At 35.3% G+C, this 27395-nt stretch overlaps 1 protein-coding gene and 1 pseudogene across 2 annotated transcripts in view; one reads left to right on the plus strand and one right to left on the minus strand.

Annotated features, from left to right (window-relative positions):
- The window catches only part of EPS8 (epidermal growth factor receptor pathway substrate 8), a 183275-nt gene that overhangs the window by 56164 nt on the left and 99716 nt on the right, over window positions 1-27395 (plus strand). For both annotated transcript variants that reach the window (XM_037845336.1, XM_037845335.1), the window contains exon 2: window positions 3184-3251. The gene's annotated coding sequence lies outside the window, so the exon portion shown is untranslated. The remainder of the gene's footprint in view (window positions 1-3183; window positions 3252-27395) is intronic.
- Window positions 8585-10237, minus strand: LOC119541408 (annotated as a pseudogene).

The following is a 27395-nucleotide window of genomic DNA, read 5'->3' on the forward strand; positions in this document are numbered from 1 at the left end:
GTCTTTTGTCCACAAGATGTCTAGATTGCTCAGACTTCTTTCTTGGAGCATGATTTGCATCCCCAACTCTGTCAGTTGTCATCTCGGAGTAGTTTTTGTTGGTTGGTATTCTCTGTATTGATGGGTCCTTGTGTGCTGGAAAATGTAAGAAGGAAAAATGAAGGATTCCCTAACGGGAGCTAATGTTGCCTTTTAGAAGCTCATTAAAAACTGTCTAAAGTGACCTCAAGGGACCTTTTAAGTCTTTTGTTTACTAGAAGCCTTCTGTTCAGGGTACTCAGTGATTGAGTGTGGACTCTGCAGTCAGACAGACCTGGCTCAATTCATGCTTCTGTTCTGTGACCTTGGGACTTTGGACATGTTTCATAACTTCTTTAAGCCAAAGCATCTTCACCCGTAAAACAGAATTAAGACTAATATTTATTCCCAGGTTATTGTAGTGATCACATGAACTAAGATATATGATGTATTTAATGTAGTATCTGCCATATAGAATGCTGTCAGTGAGTATTAGCTGTTATTACAGGCTGGGTAGCATAACCCAATATTTTGTGATGTATAATCTGTGTTGAATTAGTGTGATTTTCAGGAAATATGCCCTCTAAGAACTAAGGGATAAGGATTAAACCAAGATGAAAGTTGCTTCAGGTCTGAGGCCCAGCTTTGTTAGATTTAGCTCCATCATAGAGTGTTTAACCCTTGAGTACTGATGCTTTAATCCAGAAGTCCTTGGAATGAAGGCATGTATTTGTGTATACCTGGCGCTTATGCAGGTGCTTTTGATACAAACAAAGATAAATAAGACTGCCTCTGGTGTTCATATTCCAGCTATGAGACAAAATATGCAAACAAATGATTGATGCAACATGATAAATGTTTAAGGATAACTGCAAAATGCCCTAGGGCAAAGGTAAGTTGGAAAGAAGCCATTCTTTGTTAATATTTTTTGTTCAAGGGTAGGAATTTTCTTGTGGTAGGAGCGTTATTAGTAAGCCCAATGAATTATTTTGAAATTTTTTAATGTTAGGCTGATCCTTCAAATACTAAATGTATTGAAAATGCAACTTTGGTATTTAATTAAAAGCAGCCTATCTTTAAATTTTTATAACAATATTATCTGAAATCTTAACACTTAGGTAAAAAGAAGCTATAGGCAAAATCTTCTTGTTCTGTCAGTTACTTAAAGACTACTTACTCATAGGGGCAATGTACCAAAAGGTTTCTTAGCCTGTCAGAGTGGATGGGTTTACCAAATAACATTTACAACTATGGGAAATGTTGTTGGCATTTGAGGAGAAATAAGTCTAATATTAGTTAGCATAATAATATTAACTAGCAGAGTAATGATTGTACACTGACAATGAGATTATCAGCTGCTATGTATTGAACACTTACCACCAACCAGGAACAATGTCAGGCAATATATATACTTCTGTAGTTTATATAAAATATTAAAATATATTTAATGTGTTGTATATACAATAATTCAACCCATATTTTGAAAAACTACGTGGAAGAAATTATTTTCCCCATTTTACAGATGAAAGAACTAGGACTTGCTTGAGATCATATAAAGCTAATAAGTGGTAGTACCAGAATAGGATTCAAAACCTTGGTTCTTTTCACCTTATGCTGAATACAACTGTTTCTCACCCAAAAGGATTCATAATGCAATAATTTAAATTACAGATGCATTATCCAAACTTAAAGAATTTGAGTTATAAGCTATGCTATTTGAGCCAACTAAAGTGAACAAAAAACTTTGAAAGTAAAAAGTCTAAAGTTGAGCAATTTACTAATATTTTTAAGCAGTCATTACTTTTTCATTTTCAAAGAAATTGCTATCTTCAATGCTCTAGTAGTGCTTAATAAAGAGATCAGCCAAGTTAATTACTTAAAAGTACTACTACAATATTGAGGTGCCATGTTTTTGATGTGCCACATTTCTTTGTTTTGTTTTGTTTTGTTTTTTATATTTGTATCATGGAAAATTTTAAATCTCCAAAGTAGACAGAATAGTATAATGGACCCTTGTGTAGCCATCATGTAACCTCAACAGCTATTAACTCTTGGCCAATCTTGTTTCTTCTGTAACCCCATTTTCTTCCTTCCTTTTTGAATCAATACAAATCCCAGACATACCACTTCATCTATAAATATTTTGGTATGTTAGTCTAAAAGATAAACCTCCCCCTTTTTAACATAACCATAATTTCATTATCACATCTGAAAAGGAAAGTTATTTAATTCCTTAATATTATTAAATATATAGCAGATTTTCAGTTTGGCAGTGGTTTCATAAAAGTCTTCTGTTTACATTTTTTTTGAATCAGGATGCAAATAATGTCCTTTATGATTGGTTAATATGTTTTTTAACGTCTTTTTTAATATATGGGTTTTCTCCTCCATCCCTTTTTTTTTTCCTCTCCTTACATTTTTGTTGAAGAAGCTGGGATTGTTCCCCTATGGAATGTCCCACAGGTAGGTATTGCTAATTATCTCTCTATGGTGAATTTTAGCATATTTCTCTCTCCTCTGTATTTTCTGTAAAGTGGTAGTTGATCTAGAGGTTTAATCAAATTCTGGTTCTTTTTCTTTCTTCCTCGTTCCTTCTCTTTCCTTTTTTTTTTTTTTTTTCTTTTTCTACCTCCTTCATTTCTCCTCCCCCTTCCTCTTATTTAATAACATGTACTTTTTAAAGGGGTCTACATTTTAAGTATTCTGTTTACTATGTTTATTTATATATCTTTAGAGGTAATATACATGTGCACTTAAAAATACAAAATAAATGAATATGCCTATTTTATTTACAGTTTATGAAATGCTAGAAAATAAACAAATGCAAAAGAAAGTATCTTTGAGGCATGGGGTTAGATATAGACTCAAATCCTAGTTTAAGTCTTAGAATTTTACTTTGTTCAGTACTTCCCAGGGTTACCGAAAGGATTAAATCAGATGGATGTTACTGTTCCTATTATAATAGTTGACCCTTCACGAATGATCTCTTTCTTCTTTATCTTTTACCCTCCGTATGGTTTTGAACCTAAATAAAGAGATGAAAAAGTAACAGCAAAAGAAGAGGAAGACATGTATTTATCAAGCAAAAGTGACTATTGCTTGCATACTGGGCTTCAAAATGAATGATATTATACTGTTATTCTTTTTTTTTTTTTTTATGTGCAGGGCACCTTTAAGGCACCCCTCACTGGACTGAGGTGGAAACAAAATTGTCACATATTTTCACTTTTGAGGTGAGTACGTTTGTAGAAAAATTAATATATTTGAAGGAATCTGCTGCTTCCCAGGAAACTTTGTCATTTGCATGTACTCAAAGAAATATTTCACTTATCCATAAAATGCTATCAGTGTGGCCTGGCCCTAGGAGCCCCAGGCTGAGAGTCTACAGCTCTTCATCAGATCCTGGGCTCTGCTGCAGATGCCCCCAGTGTTGCAGCCCTGGTTACTTGACTTCTTTGTGTTAATTTACCTTATTTTTAAAATGGGAATGATATGGCTATTGGCCCTGCTTACCTTCCAAGTTGTATGCTGTGAGAATAATTTGAGATCATTGATATGAAAGTTCTTTTTAATACAAATGTAAGGTAGAAGTGTTTATATTATGAACTGTCACATTGAATTAAATGAGAATTCATAGTTACATGCAGACAATCTTTCAAACATGAAAATTTCTAATGTTACTGTAGCCTAATACCATTGGAATAGTAGTAAGATACGGCATTCTTATACATTGTTTCTGATTACAATGGCAAGCACAAAAGAAGAGGAAGAGGTGGAGGAAAGAAAACAAGACCCAAGCATTAATATGGTCTTGAAAGCATTGGAATTTTTAGAACTTCAAATTTCATCCCTTTCCTTACTAGGAAATATTAGAAGAAATTATTAGTTTATAGATTATTAAAATGTATTTTCCATTCAAAACCTGTTTACATTATATTCAGTATTTTCACATCTCTTGCTGTGGGAAAAAACCTAGTTTCTAATTTTCTCTCAAGTTTTAGCCATTCATCTAGACATCTTGGAATATGTGATATGATGTTTAGTAAAACTGAATGGTTTCTTTTTTGTTGTTGTTGGTTTGGTTTTAACGTCCTCTATTTTTATTGTTGTTATTCTTCTTCTGTCTACCAAGCACAAGTTTTTTTCTTATCTCTGGTCTGAACTTTCCACATATGTTCTTGTAAATTTTGATCTCCTGAAAGGTATGTGTTGGCTTCCTTTCTTTTTTTTTTTTTGTAATTTTAATTTAGAAATTCCAATTTTTTAATTGTAGCATCATATATATATATATATATATATATATATATATATATATATATATGTATAACATAAAACTGACCATTTTAACCATTGTTAAGTGTACAATTCGGTGACATTAATTACCTTGACACTGTACTACTATCACTGCCATCCATTATTAAAACTTTTTCATCACCCCAAAAAGAAATCCTGAATCCATTAAGCAGTAACTCCCCATTTCCCCCTCTCCTTAGCCCTTGGTGACCTCTGATCTACTTTGTGTCTTTATACATCTGCTTATTATATAAATATTTCATATAAGTGGAATCATACAATTTTTGTCCCTCTGTGTCTGGCTTATTTCATATAGCAAAATATTTTCAAGGTTCATCAGAACTTTGTTCCTTTTTATGACTGAATGGTATTTCATTGAATGTATATACTATGTGTTGCTGATTTTTTCATTGATTGATGGACACTTGGGCTATTTCCACCTTTTGGCTATTGTGAATAATGCTGCTGTTAACACTGGTGAACAAGCATCTGTTTGACTCCTTGTTTTCAATTCTTTTAGGTGTATAGCTAGGAGTGAAATTGCCAGGTGTACCTAGGCTTCCTAAAGGTGCCAGGATAATATTTAGCATGATTACTGTATTTGTTTCCAATAACTATGTCTTGGGCATATTTACCTATGTCAGAGGGATACACTTGTCAGATGGTAGAAAATTATCGTCTTCGTGTACTTTATTATTTGGATATTATCTGATTCTGGTTTGGTGGTCATTATTACTCTTTGGATAGATGGTTTGGACATCTTTTGTCTAGTGTTCTAGCTGCTGACTACCTCTATGTCTTAGACTAGAAGAAAATGTTATGCTTTCCTCACACAATTTACTTATTCAGTTTCTTCCTTAGTAACTGAGAGGGCTGTGTTCAGGGCCTTTAATAAAGAATAGCAACCTTTCCTTTAATCTTCAGCATTAACTGAACAGTTTTAATTCTCATGTGGCCATTTACCTCTAATTTATTGCTTGACTGAATCATCTGGCAGCTACCTTTGAGTTCTATTCATCAAATTGCAGATTAAGAAATGTTTTTTTAGCAAGTAAACTATTGGTTTATTTAGTTCCACTTGTAGGTCATTTTTTGGCTTCCAAAAATATAGTTTACCAATCCAAAGAAACATGATTTTTGGCAGCATTTACCAATTGCTTTTTTTTTATTTAGATAGGAGATAGTAGAATGTAGCAGAAAGGAACGGGTTCATAGTCTTAGCCATCTAATACTTGTATAATTTGGGGCAGGTACATCTCTGAGCCTCAAACTTCTTATTTATAAAATGTTACCTACTTCACAAAATTGTTAGGATTAAATGAGATGGCATATAGAATGTGCCTATAGTACTGAGCACAAAGAGGTGTTTAAGTAATTATTGTCAGTGTTGAATATCTCCTCCTCTCCCTTGTTGTTCTCTGTCACCATGTGGTAAAGCCTAAAGGTAGTTTTGTTCAGGTGGGCTCAGAACAGAATGCAGTGTTGATAAAGATCTCTTGTTGTCTGTGTAGAGCACCTTGAGAATTTGTATGCAGTTGTAGGTTTTTTGGACCACCATTCATTTTATTAAGATGAGGTAGGTCAATATATCTGGCACATATTACTACAGACTTATAGAAATGGGTTAATTGGTCACTAATGAGCCGTGTTTCTAGGAATAGTGTTAGTTAGAGTTTTATGAAATACACAGTTTATCTTCAGAATTCCCTGCTATCAGGAGTCGGTTAAAGTATTTTATTATTGGGGGTAAGGGTGGGGGAAATATTAAGCACTTTAAAAAGAAAAAAAAAAAGTCTCCTTTTTTAGTGTGTGCTTCTTTTTTTTGGGTAAGATGAAAAAAACTTCTCCCTAAAATCAGATTTTAAAGAACAGACATGTATAGTGATTAATCAAACAGCATCCTTTTTCCTACACACACATACACACACACACACACACACACACACACACACCCACACATACACACATTCTTTATTTTCTGTCTTTCGTTTCAGAGTGATAGCCTACAAGCCATAAGGGTTAGATAATAGCAGATAGAACAACTTCTTGCTATCACTTTGAGGATGATTGAAATTGCTGATTTTTAAATGAAAAATTAAAAATGTGTATTTTTATGCAATAATGCTGGAAAAAAGGTTTTCCATCCAGAAAATAATCTAGCTCTTTGAATCTTTAGCATGAAGTTCATATGAGATAAGAAAGCCTATAGCAAATGAAATATTTATAATAGTGAAAACCTTATTTTAAAGTCTTGTAGTCTGAATTTATCTCTTCAGAAAACTTTGAAACAGACATTGTCAAGATGACATAGTTCTATTTAAGGGATTTGGCTAAACCAACTAAAAACCTGGATAACAGCTGCCCAGAGCATTATGATTAGTCTATCCAAAAAAGAATTAATTTCCATGCCATATGAAGACATACCTTTAAGATAATATAAAATACATATTATTTACTGAACAATTTGCCTGAGATATATTTCTGAAATGAGTAAATGGAATATTTTAAGTGCCATAGGGAAATTTTTATGTGTGAATCTGCCTTTAAAACAATATTCAACATCTAATAGATTTTTTGTGCTTTTGAAGATTTTCTTATTTATATGTAGATAAGGGAATTCTTGTAGTTGGTCTCTGTTTTGTGATAAGAGGTAAAATTACATTATGAGGAGGAGTGAAGAAAAAGATGAACTACATTGTAACTTGAAAACATGATCTTTATGGGAAAATGTTATTGAGCCAATAAGAGATGAATAGAGGAATGGATGAGCAGCAGTAAGAGACCAACTGATACTGACATGAATCTATAGTGTACCTAATTGTGAAGCTTGTAATTTTTTTCAGTAACATAGGAAGTAAATATAGGTAAAGTTGAATGGTAGTAGGCCATAGTAAAGATAAGGTCCCTGCCCTCAAAGGATTCACAGTTTCATTTAGAAATTAGAGTTATCTATCTTAAAGCCCCCTAAGTTTTAAGCTCCCTGCAGTCATACACTTTTTAGTTTCAATGTATCTTATTAAATCTTTGTTTTTTCAAATTGCTTCCAAACACCTGGTTCGGTGCTTGAAATACGGACTCCAAAATATCAGTTATCTTAAAATGGCAGTATGGAATCAATTGCTAAAGAGAAAGGCTGTGTTTTTATGCTTCTTATAGTGGTTCACAATGGAAGCCTTGAGTCCTCAAGGTCTGGATTTGAAACCTGGCTCTGCCACTGACAAGTTATATGACTTTGGCAAGTACTAACCTTTCTGAGCTTTTATTTCCTTGTTTTGTAAAATCGGGATGAGCATACCTATCTCATGAAGTTGTGGAATGGATTAAATGGTAATGTCTATGTGTGAGTGTATTACAAAATGTTTATTAAATGATAGCTGTAACTGGCAGTGTGATTATCAAAAACAAGCAAAAGTAGAGATGCTCAGAAAAAATTCAATTATCTCACCAAGATAAATACCGTAATAACATAGACTTATATGAATGCTTTGCTTCATGTTGAAGATGAGTTTCTAAAAGAAAATGGAAAGTTATTTTAAACAATTATTGTGAAATAATGAATAGTACCTACAATATAGGTTCTAGTTGCTTTAAATTTTTTCAGAATGGAGTGGAGATATATAAATATCTAATATATATTCTCAATATATTTTGAATGAATGAATATGTAAAAATGTGAGTGGCATGGTTCAGATTGCAGAGAAGGAGGAAATCTCGGACCGTAGAAAGAAACTTTGAAGTTTTTTTTTTTTTTTAATGTATAAGCATATCACTACTTTTATTTTCGCTTAAGTCCATTTATGCTGTGGGCTAAAAAGTTATTCAGACAAGATGTATGATGCACATTTTGTACTGTAATACAGATTTGAAGCATAGAGTATAACCATATCTTCTCTCCACTGTATTGTTCAACTCTACATATTATAATCTGAAATTCAGTATTTGTAAAACAAAATAGCTCCTGCATAAAAATCATTTTTTACTGGTTGTACTAGAGTCAATCATCCTCATTAAGTACCTACAGGCATTTAGTATACTCTTATGGTAACTTGAATATAACCAAGATTGTGTACTAAGTAAATAAGATTATATAAATTCAAACATTCAAGGTAAAAGGACTGTCTTTTGATTTAAACCTAAACCAAAAATCAATTTTGAAAATTTTGAAATTTTGAAATTTTGAAAATGTTTTAAAAATATCCTCCCAAACCATTGTTAACACACTTTTTTTCTCTTATACAGCATGTTCCAGGAGTAATAATTTTCTGCGCAGTCATCAATCATCTTTCTCAGTATAGGTCTTTGCATGAACCAGTGCCATTTGCCTGGCCAAGTACCTGTCTCTAGCAGACATCACAGTTTCCTCATTTTTCTGCTTTGCAAGCTTGTTCACTGCCCCAGGTAGACTCTCTTGTTCTTCGCCCTTCTCGAGCCTTTTCTCTGTGATTCTGTGTTTTGCTCCCAGTGATGTTTCAGAGCTAGAGGGTTTCTCTCGGTTTCTTTCTTTCTCCTTTTCCCTGTTTCTCATTTTGTTGGATTTTTCATGGTCAAACAATCTATCCTTTGCTCTAGAACTTTGGATGCTTTCCTTTCTGTCTTGATTTCTTTCTGGAGATTGAATATTTACTTCTTGTTTTTCCCTATCTTTGAGTTTATCATTGTTCTCATATCTTTCCTTCCTAACCTTCATATGCTCTTCCTTTTCTTTGTTTTTCTCTTCCTTCTCTCCTCCTTTCTCACTGTGTTGGTCGTGACCATTTCATTGTCTATCTCTTTCTTGTTCTCTTGGGGGATATTTCTCCCTCTCTTTCTCCCTTTTCCACTCTCTGTCATTTCTTTCTCTTTCTCTTTGGTCTCTTCCTCTTGGTTTATCTTCTTGTTCATGCCTCATTGGCCTTGCTATGCTTATGAAAATCTTTCTTTTCTTTTAGGTAATCATGGTCAGTGTAACACTTCTGGTCTCTGGATTGTCTCTCTTGGAACTTATCTTCCCTTTTCTCATGTCCTCTTGACTTGGAACTTTTTTTTGGTGTTTGGCGCTGTGTCCTCTTTCTTCACTAGATGACCGTGGGTGGGTTTGATTCCTGTTATCTTGGGGTCACTTTGGGAGGTCTCTGTACTTTTTTCCCTTCTTCAGTTCACTTTATTATTTTCTTCTATTTCATTGTCCTCACTGCTCTTAGCATCCAAATCACTGTCTGCATCTGGGTTTTCCTCTACTTTCATACCAGTTTGAAGAATACATTGCTCATGTGGTATTCTGTTTTCTAAACTCACTTCATCAGGGTAACCTCTTGATTTCTTTTCCTTTATTCCAGAAAGCTGCATTTAGATACTTCCTCTTCACCAACTGCTTGATTTAATAGATGCCTATAAAATCCACTGAGATCTTTCTGCTTAGTTACATCCAAATGTGCTTCAAGTGCAGCAGCCCTCTTTTCTCTTCCTCTTCAGCTCTTCTTGCAGTTTTTTCTTATAAACAGATGTCACAAATGACTTTTTGTCATCAAATTCTACCTTTTCCATTTCTCGCTCTCTGAATTTTCTTTTCCATTCTTTTTTCCTACTCGTTTTTTTCTGATCTCAACGACTTTTCGTAAGTTGTGAATATATTTGGACTTTCAGTCTTTTCCCAAGAGTAATTTGGGATTACTTTCCTCCTTTTTTTTTTCTGCATTTCATCATAAATGCTATCATATTCATACACGGTTGCATCTTCTGCAAAGGCCTTCTGGATTTCCAGTTTGGTCTGTTTCATTGCTTGCTTCTTAGCAGCTTCCTTCTGAAAGATCTCACTCACAGAAGTCTTGTCATCATCATCAGAATCATTCCCAAACACTGATGGATTTTGCAAAACAGGGTGCAACTGCTGTGTTTTCTTTGGCAAAATAAACCCATACTGCCTGCCTGGAATCGCTCTCTTGCTGCCGTCTCCACTGAACGCGAAGCTTTTAAGTTTTAATGGAAAAAACAAATCTTAAGTTGGTCCTGGAGGGAGGGAAGGAGGAAAGAAGGAAGGAAGGGGAAGGTTTGGGAGAGAGAAAGGAGAGATCATTTCAGGTTTGGGTAACAGCATGAGATAAGATATAGAGGTAGGGATTGACATGGTAAAGAGGATTCCAGAGGACTTGGGAAACTATGCAGGTAAACTTACTTTCAATGTTTTGATAGCCAGTAGGGAGTTTTTGTGGATTTTTGACTCCTGGATGTGTTTTGTGAATAGTTAAACTGAAATATGTTTTTTAAAAGGATTAATCTGGAATATACAGAAAAATTAGGGGTATGTCAGGAGAGGCAATCCTTGAGAAGTAATCATAGATAAGGAAAACGTTATATGAAGGTACTGTTTACACATCAAGATAGACCATATTCTAGGCCATAAAAAGTACTCACCAAATTTAAAAGAATTGAAATCATAAACAAAATATGTTCTCTGAACACATGGAATCAAACTAGAAACCAATAACAGAAAGATAAAATCAGAATAGAAAGCTAAAAATCAAATGAGAAAGATAATGGGAAAACCTTAAAAGTTAGAAAATAAGCACCACACTTCTAAGTAATCCGTAGGTTAAAGAGGAAGTCTCAAGAGAAATAAAAATACATTGAACTGAACATAAATGAAAACACAATATATCAAAATTTGTGCACAACTAAAGCAGCACTGAAAATAAAATTTATAGTTCTATAGTACATACATTAGAAAAGAAGAAAAGTCCATCAATAATCAAAACTCCTATGTCAAGAACCTAGAAAAAAAATGAAATAAACTCAAAGAAAACAGAAGGAAGGATATAATAAAGAGCAGATATTAATTGAAATGAAAACAGAAAAATAGAGAAAATCAGTGAATCAAAGAAGTTGTTCTTTGTAAAGATCAATAAAGTTGACAAATCTCTAGCAAGAATGACAAAGAAAAAGAGAGAGAGGACACAACCCACCCAATATGAAATAGAAATGCAGTAAAAGCATTTGAGAAAATCCAATACCCATTTGTGATGAAAATTCTCAGAAAAATAGCATGATCATACTTAAGCTACATCATACTTACAGTTAACATCATACTTAAGGGCAACATCCTATTTGAGGGCAAAAGACTGAATGCTGTCCCTTAAAGAGCTAGTGTTAGGTAAGGACATATGTTCTCATCACTCTTATTTAACATAGTAACGGAAGTTCTAGCCAGCACAATAAGACAAGAAAAGGCAATATGAGTCATTCAGGTCAGAAAGAAAGGAATATAACTGTCTCTGTTTGTAGATGGAATGACTGTCTACACAAAAGATCTCAAGTAATATGCAAAAACTCCTAGAACTAATAAGCGCATTCAAAAGTCACAGGGTACAAGATCACATACAAAAAATCAGTTGCATTTCTGTATAGTAGCAATGAACATGTGGACACAAACATTTAAAATATCATACCATTTACGATTGCTAAAAAAAATGAAATACTTAAGGTGAAATCTAGCAAAACATGTTCAAGACCTGTATGCTGAAAACTTCAGAATGCTGATAAAATAAATCAAAGAAGATCTAAAGAAATGTAGAGACATGTTGTGTTCATGGATAAAGACTGAACATTACTAAAGATGTCAATTCTCCTCAAATTGATAATCAGGTTTAACTCATTTCCTAATAATATTCTAGCAAGAATTTTGTAGACATTAACAAGATTATCCTAAAGTTTATATGGAAAGGCAGTGAACTTCAACAATTTTGAAAAAGAAGAATAAAAGGGAGGAATCAGTCTATTCCACTTCAAGACTTATTATGCAGCTACAGTCATCAAGGCTGTGTGGTATTGGTAGAAGGATTGACACACAGATTAGTGGAAGAGAACAGAGAATCCAAATATGCACAACTGTTTTTGGACAAAGATGCATCAGCAGTTCAGTGGAGGATTGCATTTTCAATAAATGGTGGTGCTAGAGCAATTTGACATCCATAGGCAAAAATAAATAAATAAATAAATAAATAAATGAACATTGACCAAAACATCACACCTAATGCAAAAATTAACTCAAGAAGGATTACAGACTTAAATGGAAAACATAAAACTATAAAATTTTTACAGAAAAACTTAGAAAACCTTCAGGCTCCAGGGCAAGGAAAAGAGTTCTTAGATTTGATACCAAAAGCACAATTTTCTAAGAGGAAAACTTGATAATTTGGACTTCATCAAAATGAAAACCTCTTTTTTCTGTTAAGAGAAAGAAAAGACAGCTACAGATTGGGAGAAAATATCTGCAAACCACATATCAAGTGGTATGTAGAAGATATGAAGAACTCTCAAAACTGAACAGTAAAAACTCAAACAATCCAATTAGAAAATAGGCAAAGGACATGAACATATATTTCACTGAAGAGGAAATGCAGATAGCAAATAAGAACATGAAAAGGTGTTCAATTTATTAGCTATTAGGGAAATGCAAATTAAAACTACAATGAGTTATTACTACACATCTATATAAATGGCTAAAATAAAAAAAATAGTGACAATATAAATACTAATGAAAATGTGGAGAAACAGTGTTATTCATACATTCCTGGCAAAAATATAAAATGGTACAGCTACTCTGGAAAACATTTTGGTAGTTTCTTTAAAAATCTGAACTTGCAGCTACCTCGTGATCTAAGAGTTGTAGTCTTGGGACATTTATCCCAGAAAAAATAGAAACTTACATACAAACAAGCATGTATACATGACACGTTTATTGGTAATAACTCCAAACTGGAAATAACCTAGTAATCCCAGTTGGTGAATGGTTAAAAAAACTGTGGTACATCCATATAGTGGAATGCTACTCAGCAATGAAAAGGAATGAACCGTTGATAAAGGCACAACTTGGATGGATTGCCATTGAATTTAGCAGAGTGAAAAAAGCCAATTGTAAAAGGTTACATACTGTATGATTACATCTATATAGCATTCATGAAATAGCAAAATTAAAGAAATGGAGAACAAATTAGTGGTCACCAGGTGTTAAGGATGGGAGTGAGTGGGAGGGAAGCAAGTATGACTCTGAAAGGATCCTTGTCATGATGGAATTGTTCTTTATGTTTGCTGAATCAATATTGCACCATAGTTTTGCAAGATGTTACCTGTATTATTTCTTATAACTGTATGTGTATTGACATCTGAAAATAAAAAAATTAATTAAAAATTACAATGGATGGTGACTCTAAAATCTTTTTTTTTTTTTTGGTCATGTGCAAATGACTTATGGAACAATGTTCTTAGGAGCCTTTAAATTTAGGCTAAATAAATTTAGATTAAATAAAAGTTACTTTTTTGCATACATTCTAAATAGTGTCTGGACAGGTCTTTAGAAGTTACTCTTTCAGGGTTGGCAAGAACCTTACTGCCTGACCTTTCCTTACTGCCCTTTAGGAATTAATACTGCTGATCACCTTTCTTTCTTCAAACACGTTTCTGTATTCTGTATTCTACTTTCTTCTGGCTTTCCTTTGCTTGCTCCTCTGTGCTCTGTCTCCTTAGACCGTTAAATGTGGTGCTTTCCACAGTCAGTTCTGTTTTTGGTCCTTTTCAAAGTGGTATTTCTCATAGATCCTAACCCCAGGATTCATGTGTTATAGGTACTTTCACAATTTGCTACCATCACCCCTGTCCATTTCCAAACGTTTAAGTTCACCTGAATTGAACATTTTGCTCATAATAAGCAACTGCTCCCCATTCTTTAGCCTAGTTCTATATCCTGATAACTTACATTTCATGTCTATGAGTTTACATATTTTAATTGGTTCATATCAGTGAGACCCTGCAGTGTTTGTCCTTATGTGTCTGTCTTATTTCACTCAATATAGTGCCCTCAAGTTTTCTTCATCAACCCATTTTTTTTAAGACGATTTTGTTCACTCACCATACATTCCGTCCTAAGTAAACAATTGATGGTTCCCTGTATAGTCATGTATTGATGTATTCACCACCATCACCACTATCTGTATAAGGACATCTCCATTTCTTCCACAAAGGAGGAGGAAGAGTCAAAGAAGTAGAAAGACAGGAAAAAAGAAAAGAAGAAAGAGAGGAAAAAAAGAAAAACAAAACAAAACATGGCAGCTAGGAAGCAACAAAAGGAAAGATAGCATTAAACTAAAGTAGAATAAATAGTCAGACGTCACCAATGCCAAGAGTCCCATACCCTTCCCCTATGTCCCCCCCCCACCATCTGCATTTAGCTTTGGTATATTGCCTATGTTATATTAAAGGAAGCATAATACAGTGTTACTGTTAACTGTAGTCTCTAGTTTGCACTGATTGTATTTTCCCCCCAATCCCACCCCATTTTTAACACCTTGCAATGTTGACATTCATTTGTTCTACCTCATGTAAAAACATATTTGTACCTTTTGTCACAATTGGGATTCATGTGTTATAGGTACTCAGCATTTCACTGAGTTATACAGTCCCAGTCTTTATCTTTCCTCTTTCCTTCTGGTGTCCCACATGCTCCTAACCTTCCTCTTTCAACCCTACTCACAGTCATCTTTGTTCAGTGTATTTACATTGCTGTGCTACTATCTCCCAAAATTGTGTTCCAAACCTCTTACTCCTGTCTTTTCCTATCTGTCTGTAGTGCTCCCTTTAGTGTTTCCTGTAGAGCAGGTATCTTGTTCACAAACTCTGTCATTGTCTGTTTGTTAGAGAATATTTTAAGCTCTCCCTCATATTTGAAGGACAGTTTTGCTGGATATAGGATTCTTGGTTGGTGGTTTTTCCCTTTCAGTATCTTAAATATATCACCCCACTTCCTTCTTGCCTCCATGGTTTCTATTGAGAAATCCACACATAGTCTTATCAAACTTCCTTTGTATGTGATGATTGCTTTTCTTTTGCTGCTTTCAGGATTCTCTTTTTATCTTTGATGTTTGATAATCTGATTATTAAGTGTCTTGACGTAGGCCTATTCAGATCTGTTCTGTTTGGGGCACACTGTGCTTCTTGGATCTGTAATTTTATGTCTTTCATAAGAGATGGGAAATTTTCATTGATCATTTCCTCTATTATTGCTTCTGCCCCTTTTCCCTTCTCTTCTCCTTCTGAGACACCAATGATACTTACATTCCTGCATTTCATTTTGTCCTTAAATTCCTGGCGATGTTGCTTATATTTTTCCATTCTTTTCTCTATCTGTTCTTTTGTGTGTAGGCTTTCAGGTGCCTTTCCTCCAGTTCCTGAGTGTTTTCCTCTGCCTTTTGATATCTGCTGTTGTATGTCTCCATTGTGTCCTTCATCTTATGTGTTGTGCCTTTCACTTCCATAGATTTTGTCAGCTGTTTTTTTTAACTTTCGATTTCTACCTCATGTATGCCCAGTGTTTTCATTATATGGTTCATCTCTTTTGCCATATCTTCCCTAAACTTTCTGAATTGATCCAGCACTATTTGCTTAAATTCCTGTATCTCAGTTGAAGTGTAAGTTTGTTCCTTTGGCTGGACTATAACTTTGCCCCTCCTAATGTAGGTTGTAGTTTTCTGTTGTCTAGGCATCTGGCCTCCTTGGTTACCCCAATCAGGTTTTCTCAGACCAGAACAGGCTCAGGTCTTGGAAGGAGGTAAGAGTTTCAGGTCTCCCTGAGGGTGTGTTAGAAGACTGATGCACCCTGTAAGGCCTCGAGTCACTGTGCTTTTCTGTCTAGGAGGTTGCACCTGTCAGCCCATAGCTCCAGACTGGTGTAAGGAAGTGTGGCCCATGGCTGTTTTCCCTCAGTCTCTGGGGTCTGGTTCTGAATGGATGACAGGAAGTAGAGCTTGGCACCACCTCTTTCCTCTTAGGGAAGATGTACCCCATGGGGAGAGGTGATTAGCATTTGAATAGACTCTGACTCTGCTATCTCCACCCTTGTCTGGGTCAGAGAGCTGGGAATTGAAAATGGCTGAGGCTTTCTCCACTGAGCTGAAAAAGGGACAGAAAGCCCCCCTTTAGGGTCAATCTATGGCCCCCCTCAGTTTCACCCATTGGCCAGAGACAGCACCCATTCCTCTGGGCTCCCCCTCCCTCCCAGAGAGGTCCTCCAGCTCTCCAAGGTCAGTCATCAGAAGCCTCTGTCTGCTTGTTGGGGATTCATAGCTTGTATTGAGCATGTGCTAATTAGCACCCTAGTTGGAGCTCAGCTGAGCTATATTTGATTGCTCAGAGAGTGCTGCTTTGCAGCACAGCAAGGTTTTGCAGTTTGGGAGAGTGCCGCTCTCTGGCACCACAAGGCTTTGCAGTTCAGGCCGTGGGGGAGAGGACTCCCAGCTCGGGTCTGCAGTTTTTACTTACAGATTTTATTCTTTGATCTCGGGCATTTCTCCCAATTCAGTTTGGTGTATGATGAATGGATGGTCACATTTGTCCCCCTGCAGTTATTCCAGATTATTTTCTAGTTGTTTCTGGCTGTTTATTAGTTGTTCCAGGGGGACTAACTAACTTCCACTCCTCTCTATGTCACCATCTTCTTTTTCTTATGCATAATGTTTTAAAGGTTTATCCATGTTGTTGCATGTATCAATACTAGATTCCATTGCATGGGTATACCATGTTTTGTTTAACCATTTCATTGGTTTATGGTCATTTGAGTTTTTTTTTCCACTTTTTGGCTGTCATGAATAATGCTGCTATGAACATTCATCTTCAAGTGCTTGTGTGGACATATGTTTTTATTTCTCTTAAGTAAATAACTAGGAGTAGAATTACTGGTAAGCTTATGTTTAACTTTTTAAGATACTATTAAACTGTTGTCTAGAGGAATTGAACCATTTCACATTCCCACTGGCCATATATGAGAGTTCCTGTTTCTCTGCATTCTAGCCAACACTTGGCATTGTCTGTCTTTTTGATTATAGCCATTCTAATGAGTATGAAGTAGTATCTCATTGCAGTTTTGATTTGCATTTCCCTGATGGCTAATGCTGTTTAGAATCTTTTCATGTGCTTATTATTAGTCTTTTATATATCTTCTTGGGTAAAATGTTTATGTAAAGCTTTTGTCATGCATTTTAAATTGAGTTGTCGTCTTATAATTGAATCTTAAGACTCCTTTATATATTCTAGTTGCAAATCCTTTATCAGAAGCATGAGTTGTGGGATTTCATGTTTCTGCTCCAACATGTGAAGAGCTCGGAAGTCATCACTCCCATCCTCACAACACGAAAAAAGTTAAGAAAAGTGAAGATCAAAAACTCCAAAAATGCTATTAGAGCATTGAGGTCACAGGACAAACCACCCACCCACACATCCCCAACCCCCCCCCCAAAAAAAAAAAAAAAACCAAAAACTAAGGAGACTGGTAAATACAAAGAATTGCAGGGAGTAGAAGATACTGGAACCAGGAACTGGTAGGAGCACTTAAATAGTGATTGACTAGTTGCTGGAGGCTGAGCATGGACTGGCTTGAGAATGAAAAAATTCCTGAGGGTCCAGTCTTAGAGGAACCCACATCATGAGTTTTACCTCCAGGAACTGTACCAGATTCTTGGTGAAGATTGGAGAAAAGTTCCTGTATTATTCTGGCAAGGGGAGGAAGAAAGTAACAATTTTGAAATACGTCCAGAGCTTTCTTTTCTCTGTAACAAAGAAAGGTATTTTACCTTACTAAGGGGAAGGGCTGAAGATAACTCAGCCCCCTCTAGCTCTCCTGTCTCACATCAGGGATGGGGTGGTGGGGGTGGTGGTGATGTGTGTGCTAAGAAACTTCCGAAGGTCACAGCCCAGGGACTCAGATCCACTAAAAAAACTGAGATTTAATCATAGGATTGTAGATGGCTTCCTCTACCTAGAACATCAACACCACATCAACAGAACTCCAGGATAAAACAGTGGCTTATACCTGAGAGAGCTGCAAGACACAGAATATTTAAGAAAGAGTTTCTAGGGAAACCCAGAGACAACAGGGAAGAGAAAACCAAGGACATGAGAGGAAGAAGTTGTCTCTGGCACCTACAGCAAACATTAAACAGAGCCTTGACAGAAAACCATAAAACCTCACACCAAAGGCTTATTTCCCTCCATTCCTATTACCAAATACATCATGTCTGGCTTTCAACAACAACAACAACAAAATAGAAGTTGTCCTAAAAGGCAATAAAAAAACACAGTATGAAGAGATACACCTTTAGAACTTGACTCAGATATGGTGGAGATTTTTGGATCATCAGATCAGGAATTAAAAATAACTGATTAATATGCTAAGAATTCTAGTGGAGAAAGTGGACAAGATGCAAGAACAGATTGGTAATATAAGCAATGAGACGGAAACACTAAGAAAGAATCAAAGGTGTAGCTAGGAATAAAAAACACAGTAACAGAAAAGAAAAATGCCTTTGATGAGTTCATTAGTAGACTGGACATGTCCTGAGTTAAAAATTAGGGTGCTTAAAGATATGTCAGTTGAAACTCCCCAAAATGAAAAGCAGAGAGAAAACTAGAATGAAGGAACTGGAGCAGAATATCCTAGGACTGTGGATAAATACAGAGGGTATAACATGTGCATAATGGGAATACCAGAAGGAAAAGAAAGAGAGAAAGGAGAGGAAGAAATATTTGAAGTAATAGTGGCCTAGAACTTTCCAAAATTAAGGACAGAACCAAAGTCACAGATCCAGGGAGTGCAGAGAACATGAAGGGAACTAAATACCAAAATAATTACTTCAGAAAACTGAAGATGAGATCAAATGGTGAAAGAAGCCAGAGTTTAAAATAACAAAACAACAACTTACCACTTTATAGAGGAACAAGGATAAAAATTACACTGAACTTCTCTTCAGAAACCATGCAAGCAAAAGAGAGTGTAGTGAAATATTTAAAGAAAAAAAAACACAAACAACTTAGAATTCTGCATCCAGTGAAATTATCCTTCAAAAGTGAAATGAAAGAGATGTAGATGTTTTCTCAGACAAACAAAAATTAAGAGAATTTGTTACCAGTAGACATGCCTTGTAAGAAATGTTAAAAGAAATGTGATTTGAAAATATTTTCTCCAAGCCTCTGGCTTGACTTTTTATTTTCTTAGTTGAGTCTTTTAGCACACTTTTATTGGCTTGAATATTTTGCTACCAAAGTTTGATGTCAATATGTGTTGTGCTTTAAATATCTCAGGTAATAGCATCTCTGAACTGACCATTTTGAGTGTAAGCTTATTAAAAAGCTCAGATATATAATGTTCTTTTGTATTTAAAATCAGTAAAAAAGGATTAACACTGGGCTGAAATGTAAATAGTAAAATCTGTGTTCTTAGGCAATGAAAAAGATATGTGCTCTCCTTAAGTAGATATGGTGGTTTTAGGAGAAGTGTTTGACCATTCAATTTCCATTAATGACTCTGCACCCGGGAGAATGTTCCTGATTATTGTTGCTGTGTTTATGTAACATTCTCTAAGGATCTTCATGGTGAGGAACAGATTATCTTTGCATGCATCCAGGACCAGTATTATTAAAAGCACCCTGCTATAGTTTCTTTCTTTAAATGTCATTCTCTTGGACTGTTGTTAGTTGGGCACAGGACACTGTAATTTATATACATGCATACACCTCCAAATCACTCCCTAATTTGAAAAATGAAATCTATGAATTAGCTTCTGTTTTTCTTTTGGGAGTTATTACTATGGTGATGAATAGTCTTCTTAGTTTATGGTTGGCAGAATTCTTCCGGGTTAGTTCATCTGTGCTTTCTTACTACCAGTTGCTCACACTTTGGGCAACAGTTAAATGCCCATCAATAAAAAGCACATAGTTAGGATGCAAAACCAGTGATTTAGTTGAATTAGTTTCATCAGTGCTTTTAATCTGTTGATGATTTCCTTTCAGTACTAACTAGCAGGAGGTTACTCATTCCACAGAGCTTTAAGCCTTTCCATTGCAATCAGAACTGGTAGGGGAATTGTTATCCATACTGCAGTTGTAAATTTGTCATCGTTGTTGAATCATTATGGAGGAGGGAAAAGAAAACTGACAAAAGTATCTTGATAAAGGAAACTGGACCTATTCATTGTTTATTTTAGTGAGTGAACATTTCAAATATTCTGCTTTATTGTATTTGTATAAGTTTGTGGTAATTGGTTAGTTATCTTAAAGGTAAATCTGTACCTCCCTTGACCCCACACTTCACAGGAGGGGAGGTTGGAACACTTTAGAGCTGAAAGAATGGAGCCAGCGGAGGAAAAGATGATGGCATGGGAGCACCACAGAGTGTCATGCAGGGTCCTGTGGGGGCAGAGGAGATCCAGAGGGGACAGCTGGTTCTCCATTGTGGGAGGAGAGGCAGTGAGGGAGTGTGGCTGTCAATACATTTACAGATAGGACGGAGCCGGGGAAAGCATTTGTGATGACCTTAAGGTTTTCTCCATGAAATAGGAGGCAAGGAGAGAGAGACCCCAGGCAGGGAAAGGAATAAGGGGGTTGCTGAGGGCCCAGCCGAGGTTGGAGATCATGGATTTGTAAGTTCTCTCTTTAAGACTGAGAAATTTTTCTCTAGCAATTAAGGTTAAGTGTAAGGGCAGATTGTAATGTTGACCCAGGCTTTGGATGTTGTTTGAGAGATGCTACTGAAGACAGATAGGGGTACAAAGGAATTCACAAGTGTTGGTAAGGGAAGGATTTGGGGATTTGGATCAACTAATATTAGGATAGTTTGGGGAGATGGAGAAGTTTGGAGGGAGTAATAAAAGATTGGGGGAAAATTAAAAGATCAAGGGGCCAGAAGCTTTCAAAAAGTCAAAGGCATTTATAATAGGAGTAAGAGGATTGGAATGCTGGAGTGCTGGCAAGTTGTAGACATAAATCCATAATGGCATGAAGAGAACATAGACTTGGAGTCAGGATGCCTGGAGTCAAGTTTTGGTCCACCACTTACTAACCATGGGCCACAGCCAATCTCTCAACATCTCTCCATGAAACTTGTCTCTGCCAAGTGGTTGTGAAGATCAAATAAAGTAGAAATATAGCAGCACCCCAGTGTATAATTTGAAATATAGTAAGTGCTCAGTAAATATCAATGGAATCAATATGATTTTTCTATCATCCTTTATAGTGACTTTATCACCAAGACCTGGTTCCTGTACTTGACATTGCCTTCCTCAGCCTTCATAAATGATCTTCTTCCCCTTCTAGTTCTCATCCATCTTACGAATGCCTGTCTAACTTATCTTTCAAAAACCACAATTTTATCACATCACACTCCTGTATTAGGGTAGTGGAAGAAGCACTGAACTTCAAATAAAATAAATAAAAAAAAAAAGGTAAACCTGTAGATATTTATAAACATTAAAATAAGTGTTAAGGTGTTTCATTGGGTTTAAAATATAACAACACAAGAATAAGGAGGGGTGAAAAATTCAAAAAACAACAAATTTGGGATAGTAAATGAATTGTTGATTTGGAGATATATACTATATACTCTGTAGTCAAACTGTATATAGTGAGAGGTTCCTGCTTGGTGTCAGTACTCCCAAAGCAAACCCAGCTACGTGTAGTCCTAGGTGTTTCATAGACATTAAATCAGCCAGCGAAAAATCAGAAACCCCAGGTACCATATGCTTCATGAGAAATTTAAACAGTAAGACTGTAGTAACTTTTGCATAATTCATATTTAAACAAAATAATAAGACTTCCTGAGTAGAATGATAATTTAAGAGTGCTAGGAAATCTCAAACTATGAATAAACACCACTTACCAAATTGCAGTCATTCTTATCTATTTAACAGTTAATATGTAAGAAGTCATGTGCAAAAATGTTTAATCCAATTCTGGTTTTCATGCATCTTCTGTAATAACTTTAAATAATCAAATTTGCTTCCCATGTAATTAATAGGAATTGAGGAAATTTTTCTCTATGTCCTTTACGTCATCATTATTGAAACTGGAATAATCATTTCAGCTTCTCTGGATTGGGGGAGTGATTGTATGGTTTAATTTATATCTAATATAGTATATACCACATGGTAGTCAATCATTAAATATTTATTCATTCTTTCAGGAGGGTCAGGGGCCAGGATAAATAATCACCAACTCACTTTAAGTAAAGAAAAAAAAAAAGAGAGATAAAGCTATTGATTGTAACTCCACACATATCTCTCACCATTTTGTGGAATACCAACTGTACCTGTATTGTGTCCAACAAGAAACCATTCTGCATGTATGTATGTACATATTTTCACTCTTTACTGTCACCTCATAGACATCCAGGCTTTTGAGAAAACCTGGCATTTCCCTCTTGAACATTTTCTGTAAATCCATGTGGTTTGTACTACAGAACTTTTGTTCTAGTTCTTTTACTTGGACTTGGGCACAAATGTGAACTCAAATGAGCCATTGCTACTTTCTGCAGGTGATTTGCTTTTAAGATTTTCTTCCCTGCTGACCATAGGGACTGAATTTCGCACCACAGATGAGAGTGAAAATTCTCAGCCCCCTTCCAAATCCCATCACGCAATCATCCTTGACAATGTAATTATACCTCATTTCTTTCTGTTTTGCTGCTTGTGTTCTTTGTTCCTCAACATGTCCTTCACAAGAAGAAACACCCAATCCTTCTTGCTATATCAAGCTCTTTATTCTTTATTGTGAAATTATGCTCAGAGATCAACTCCCCACCAACCCATTATAAGGTTACTGGAAAAGAGGTAGCAATTTCCTTCCTGAAACTTTTCTGTTTATTCAGTACTTAACGACTGACTCCTCCTCACTGGCCATCACATTCAAGTCTTCTGACCTTTTCCTTGTATTCAAATATGGTTTTAATTTGCTTTATGCTCTTTTCAATATACCTTTGCTACTTGTATGTGTCAATATCTGTATTTGTAATACATATTAATCTAAAGGGCACATTCTGCGTCTTATTTATGAATCAATTAGAATACCCATGTGAAACAAATTTCAGCAAAATGCTTAAGACACATATCTTTAAAATATAAAATACTACATAATTATTTATTGATAGGCCTCATGGATTTTAAAAATACATATTTTTTCCCTTATCTCTCTTCTTTGATGGTGATGAGTCAAGAAATTTTTTATTATTGATATTTTGATTTTGTATATTATGTCAAGGATGTTGTAATGATCTTTAAGTTCCAACGTCCATGGTTGATGCGGAGCAGTGGGTGTGCCACCATATGACTTAAGAGTCATTGGTGTCACCTGATTTGTAATTTTTGACAAGATAACAAAAAATGAGAATTAAAAAGAATAAAGCAAGTGAAAATGCTTTGTAAACTGCAGAATGAATGTGTGCATGTACGTATACACACATGTAGTTTTTCTTGAGATCTCTGAGATTGATTTCAGGGATGCATGGGTTAGTGGCATGAGTTAAAGTAAGTTGCTGCTGACATTCCTGATATAGCCCATAATTGAGTAGAAATTAATTAAGAGATCAATCAGGTAAATATTAGATCTGTTGGCTTTCCTGATTGATTGGTGTGGACCCATAGGATAGTATTATCCAAATGGAATACAGAATAGTGTTTGCCTTGAAGTAAACCAAGTAGATTTTTTAATGTTCTTTAACAGGATACCAAGCAATGAGCCATCTTCTATGGATGTTGAATTTCATTTCATTGTCAAATGAATCAAAATTACAGAAACTGAATCAAAGACTCATTATTTTCATGCATTGCATGCAATTTTAACTTTTTTGGAAAAGAATCTTGAGGTCATTAGATTTCAAAATTAAAGCAATATTCACACTTTTGTACTGAGATGACTATATAAACAGTTCCCCTTATAAAATGGAGTGATGCTAAAAGAATTTGTATGGGAGTTATGCATGCATATATGTGTCTTTCATATAAAAGTCTACTTAAAATCCATTTAAAGCAGCTATTTAATATGTACTTTTTACCATAGCAGCCGAATTTTAAAATAGAATAATAGCTGATTTGGATTAATTTCTATATTCTTTAAAGATATAGAAATCTTTTGATAAAAATTTATTCATATTTAGAAAAGCTATTTTGTCCTTTCTAAATCTAAGCCTTATGTTTTCCCTCATGTTAAAATCACTAAAAGGAGACTTTTTGATGGTATTTGAAACATACCATGTGTAAAGTGTGCAATTTATCTTGGCAATCTGAGATAAGGATCAAATTTTAATGTCAAATTCTGAAAGTTTAGAAGTCATAAGGAATTGACTGATTGACTCATGGGTGATGTTTTGGTTTCATGTTAAGAAGCCATAGATTTTTATGTTAAATCAATGAATACTACAATACTCAAATTCTATATGAAATAAAGAGAGAAGAACAACAGGTATCGTTAATTAAAATGAAGCAATGCTTTAGTACTGGTAAAGATATCATATCAGTTGGTTTAAAACTTAATTCTGTGTTTGCAGTAAAAATTAAGTTTACCATCTCTGGGATTACAGGGGTTGCATTAGATTAGTGTGGCAAGTTTTATTTTCTGAAGTATAAAATGATCTTACTTGGGAGTTGGTCAAAAAAGGCACTTTTGGTTTTGGTTTAAATATAGTTTGAGTGACCTAGGGAGGTGTATAGAAAGGACTATTATTTTCATGAGACTTAAGAAAAGGATAAATATGTTTTTTTAAAATTTAGGGATAAGGTCTAGGTTCCAACTCTATGAGTCTGCTTATTATAATTAGTTCATATCAGTGAGATCATACAATATTTGTCCTTTTGTGTCTGGCTTATTTCACTCAGTGTAATTAATGTCCTCAAGGTTTATCCATGCTGTTGGGTGCCTCAGGACTTCATTCCTTTTTACAGCTGAATAGTATTCCATGCATATATATATATATACCACATTTTGTTTATCCATTCACTGGTTGGTGGACACTTGGGTTGCTTCCATCTTTTGACAATTGTGAATAATGCCACTATGGACATCGGTGTATAAATATCTGTGTTCCTGCTTTCAGTTCTTCTGAGTATATACCTAGCAATGGGATTGCTGGGTCATATGGTATGGTAATTCTATATTTAGCTTCCTGTAGAACTGCCAAATTGTCTTCCATAGAGTTGCACCACTTTACATCAAAGATTTATTTTTATAAAAAAAAATTATAAAATATAGTAAAAATTAAAAAAAACGCAAATGTCTCATGTCGGGTGCTGAATGAAACACTAGAAATCATGCAGGTGCTTCTCATGCCTTTGAATTTGCTGGAAAAGTAAAGTGTGCTTTTATTATTTTTTTTACATTTTCAAGAAAATCCTTTTAACCTGATGCACAGACAAAGGCAAAAAAAAGATTATTGCTATGTGTAAGAAATGGAAAATAAAATTTACTTTTCCCAAGGAGGAAAAGTGATGGGCTAAGGTGTAGAGCAGTATATCTTCAAACTGGGGAGCAGCCTGGGATTTGAAGACGGATTTTTAAGTATCCTGGTTCATGGAACTGGCTGCTTCCAGGAACTGGCTGCTTCCAGGGAATTTCTCTTTTGTTGAGTCCACAAACCTTGTTCTTTGTCTCTATTATCTTGTTTGTCCAGTATTGCTTTCTTTCAGTCCATCAAGGAAAGCAATTTTGAGACAAAATACTGAAGAATTAAAATAAAAATCTATTCAGTGTGTGTTGAGTTTATTTTGGGGAGTGGGGAATGGCATATGGTTGTGTATGGCAGGTCGATGGTTCGGTGGATTTTCTATGGTATGTGAATGGGAGAAGTTTGCATTTCTCTGTTGTGGTGTTTGATTTGTAGCATTTTCTTACATTTGTATCTACTCTGAGTATATACTGATGAATATTTGATTGCCTATTATGCATAAACTATTGTGCCAAGTGTTGGGATGCAGCAGTAAACAGGAAAGCCATAGCCCCGTTCCCTCAAAAACGTATGTTCTAATGGGGAAGACAGGCCAAACATGAGTAACATACAAAATCACAAATTGTAATAAGTGCTAGGAAGAACATAAGAAATGTCTTCAGATAGACAATAATGAAAGACATGGGGTTAGCCTGGGGGTTTGGGTAAACATATACTTTAAATGGGGTTATCTGGATGTGCTTCTCTGAGCAAGTAACATTTAAGATAAGGGTTAAAGGATGAGCAGTGCCAAGGAATGGAGAAATTGAGTTCCAGGCACAGGGAAAAATATGTATGCAGACCCAGAGGTGGAGGGGAGCTTGCCTTGTTTTCGGAGCTATCAGAAAGACACTGGAGCAGAGTAGCAAGGGGGAAGTGAAAAGAGCAAAAAAAGTCAGATAGTGAGGCAGGGGCCGGATCCTGAAGGGCCTTGTAAGCGGTGGTGAGAGGTTTTGATTATTTGTAACAATTTCCAGAGTGTGGCTGCCAGTGAACATCATTGTACAGTATGATCTGGTCATATCAGTAGTATAACCAATATGTTCTCCATCACCCTGGTGTAAAGAAGAGTTACCATTTCTTATGTTACCTCCTTTGATCCATACAGCCGTCCGGTAAGGAAAAAAATATTATTTGAATTATTCAGAGGAGAAAACGCGGGATTAGAGATGTTGTGATGTTTTTAAGCTATCATTACTTACTGTTAGGCACTATGCTCTGCTGTTTATGTGCATTATTTCATTCAGTTTCTGTGGAAGATACTATTACTTTCATTTCATAGACAATCAAATAGACTTCATGAAATATCTTGGCCAATGTCATACAGCTGTAAGTAATGGAGCTGGGATGTGATCATGTTTTGCATATGAACCTAGCTCTTCCAACTACATTCTATTGCCAGTATTAATATTTTGTTTAAGGTCATGTGATACTAAGTTGTAGAGTGGGGCTGGGGGGCGGGAATTCAGGTCCTGATCTCACATCCAGGACTCTTGACCATAACATGCTACCTTTTGACATAGGTTTATTTAATCTGTTTTCCATTGCCACATGTCAAGAATACAATGGAATTCTATATTAATGTTAGAACTGTAATTAAAAGGACTTGAAACTCCGCAAACTAAACAAAGATTAAGCTCTGGTTTGGAGAATCAACACTTTATCCACTGAAAATAAACTTGAAAGTGACTCTTAATATTTTGCCAGATCAGGGTACACACAATTTCATGAAATTGTTAACAATTTCAGCCAAAGGTCATAACTTAATTTTGGTGCCTGGGCAAACTCCAGTGCAATGATATTCAAAGAAGTTAAACCA

Source organism: Choloepus didactylus, chromosome 8 (assembly GCF_015220235.1).
Source record: "Choloepus didactylus isolate mChoDid1 chromosome 8, mChoDid1.pri, whole genome shotgun sequence".
NCBI classification, from domain to species: domain Eukaryota; kingdom Metazoa; phylum Chordata; class Mammalia; order Pilosa; family Megalonychidae; genus Choloepus; species Choloepus didactylus.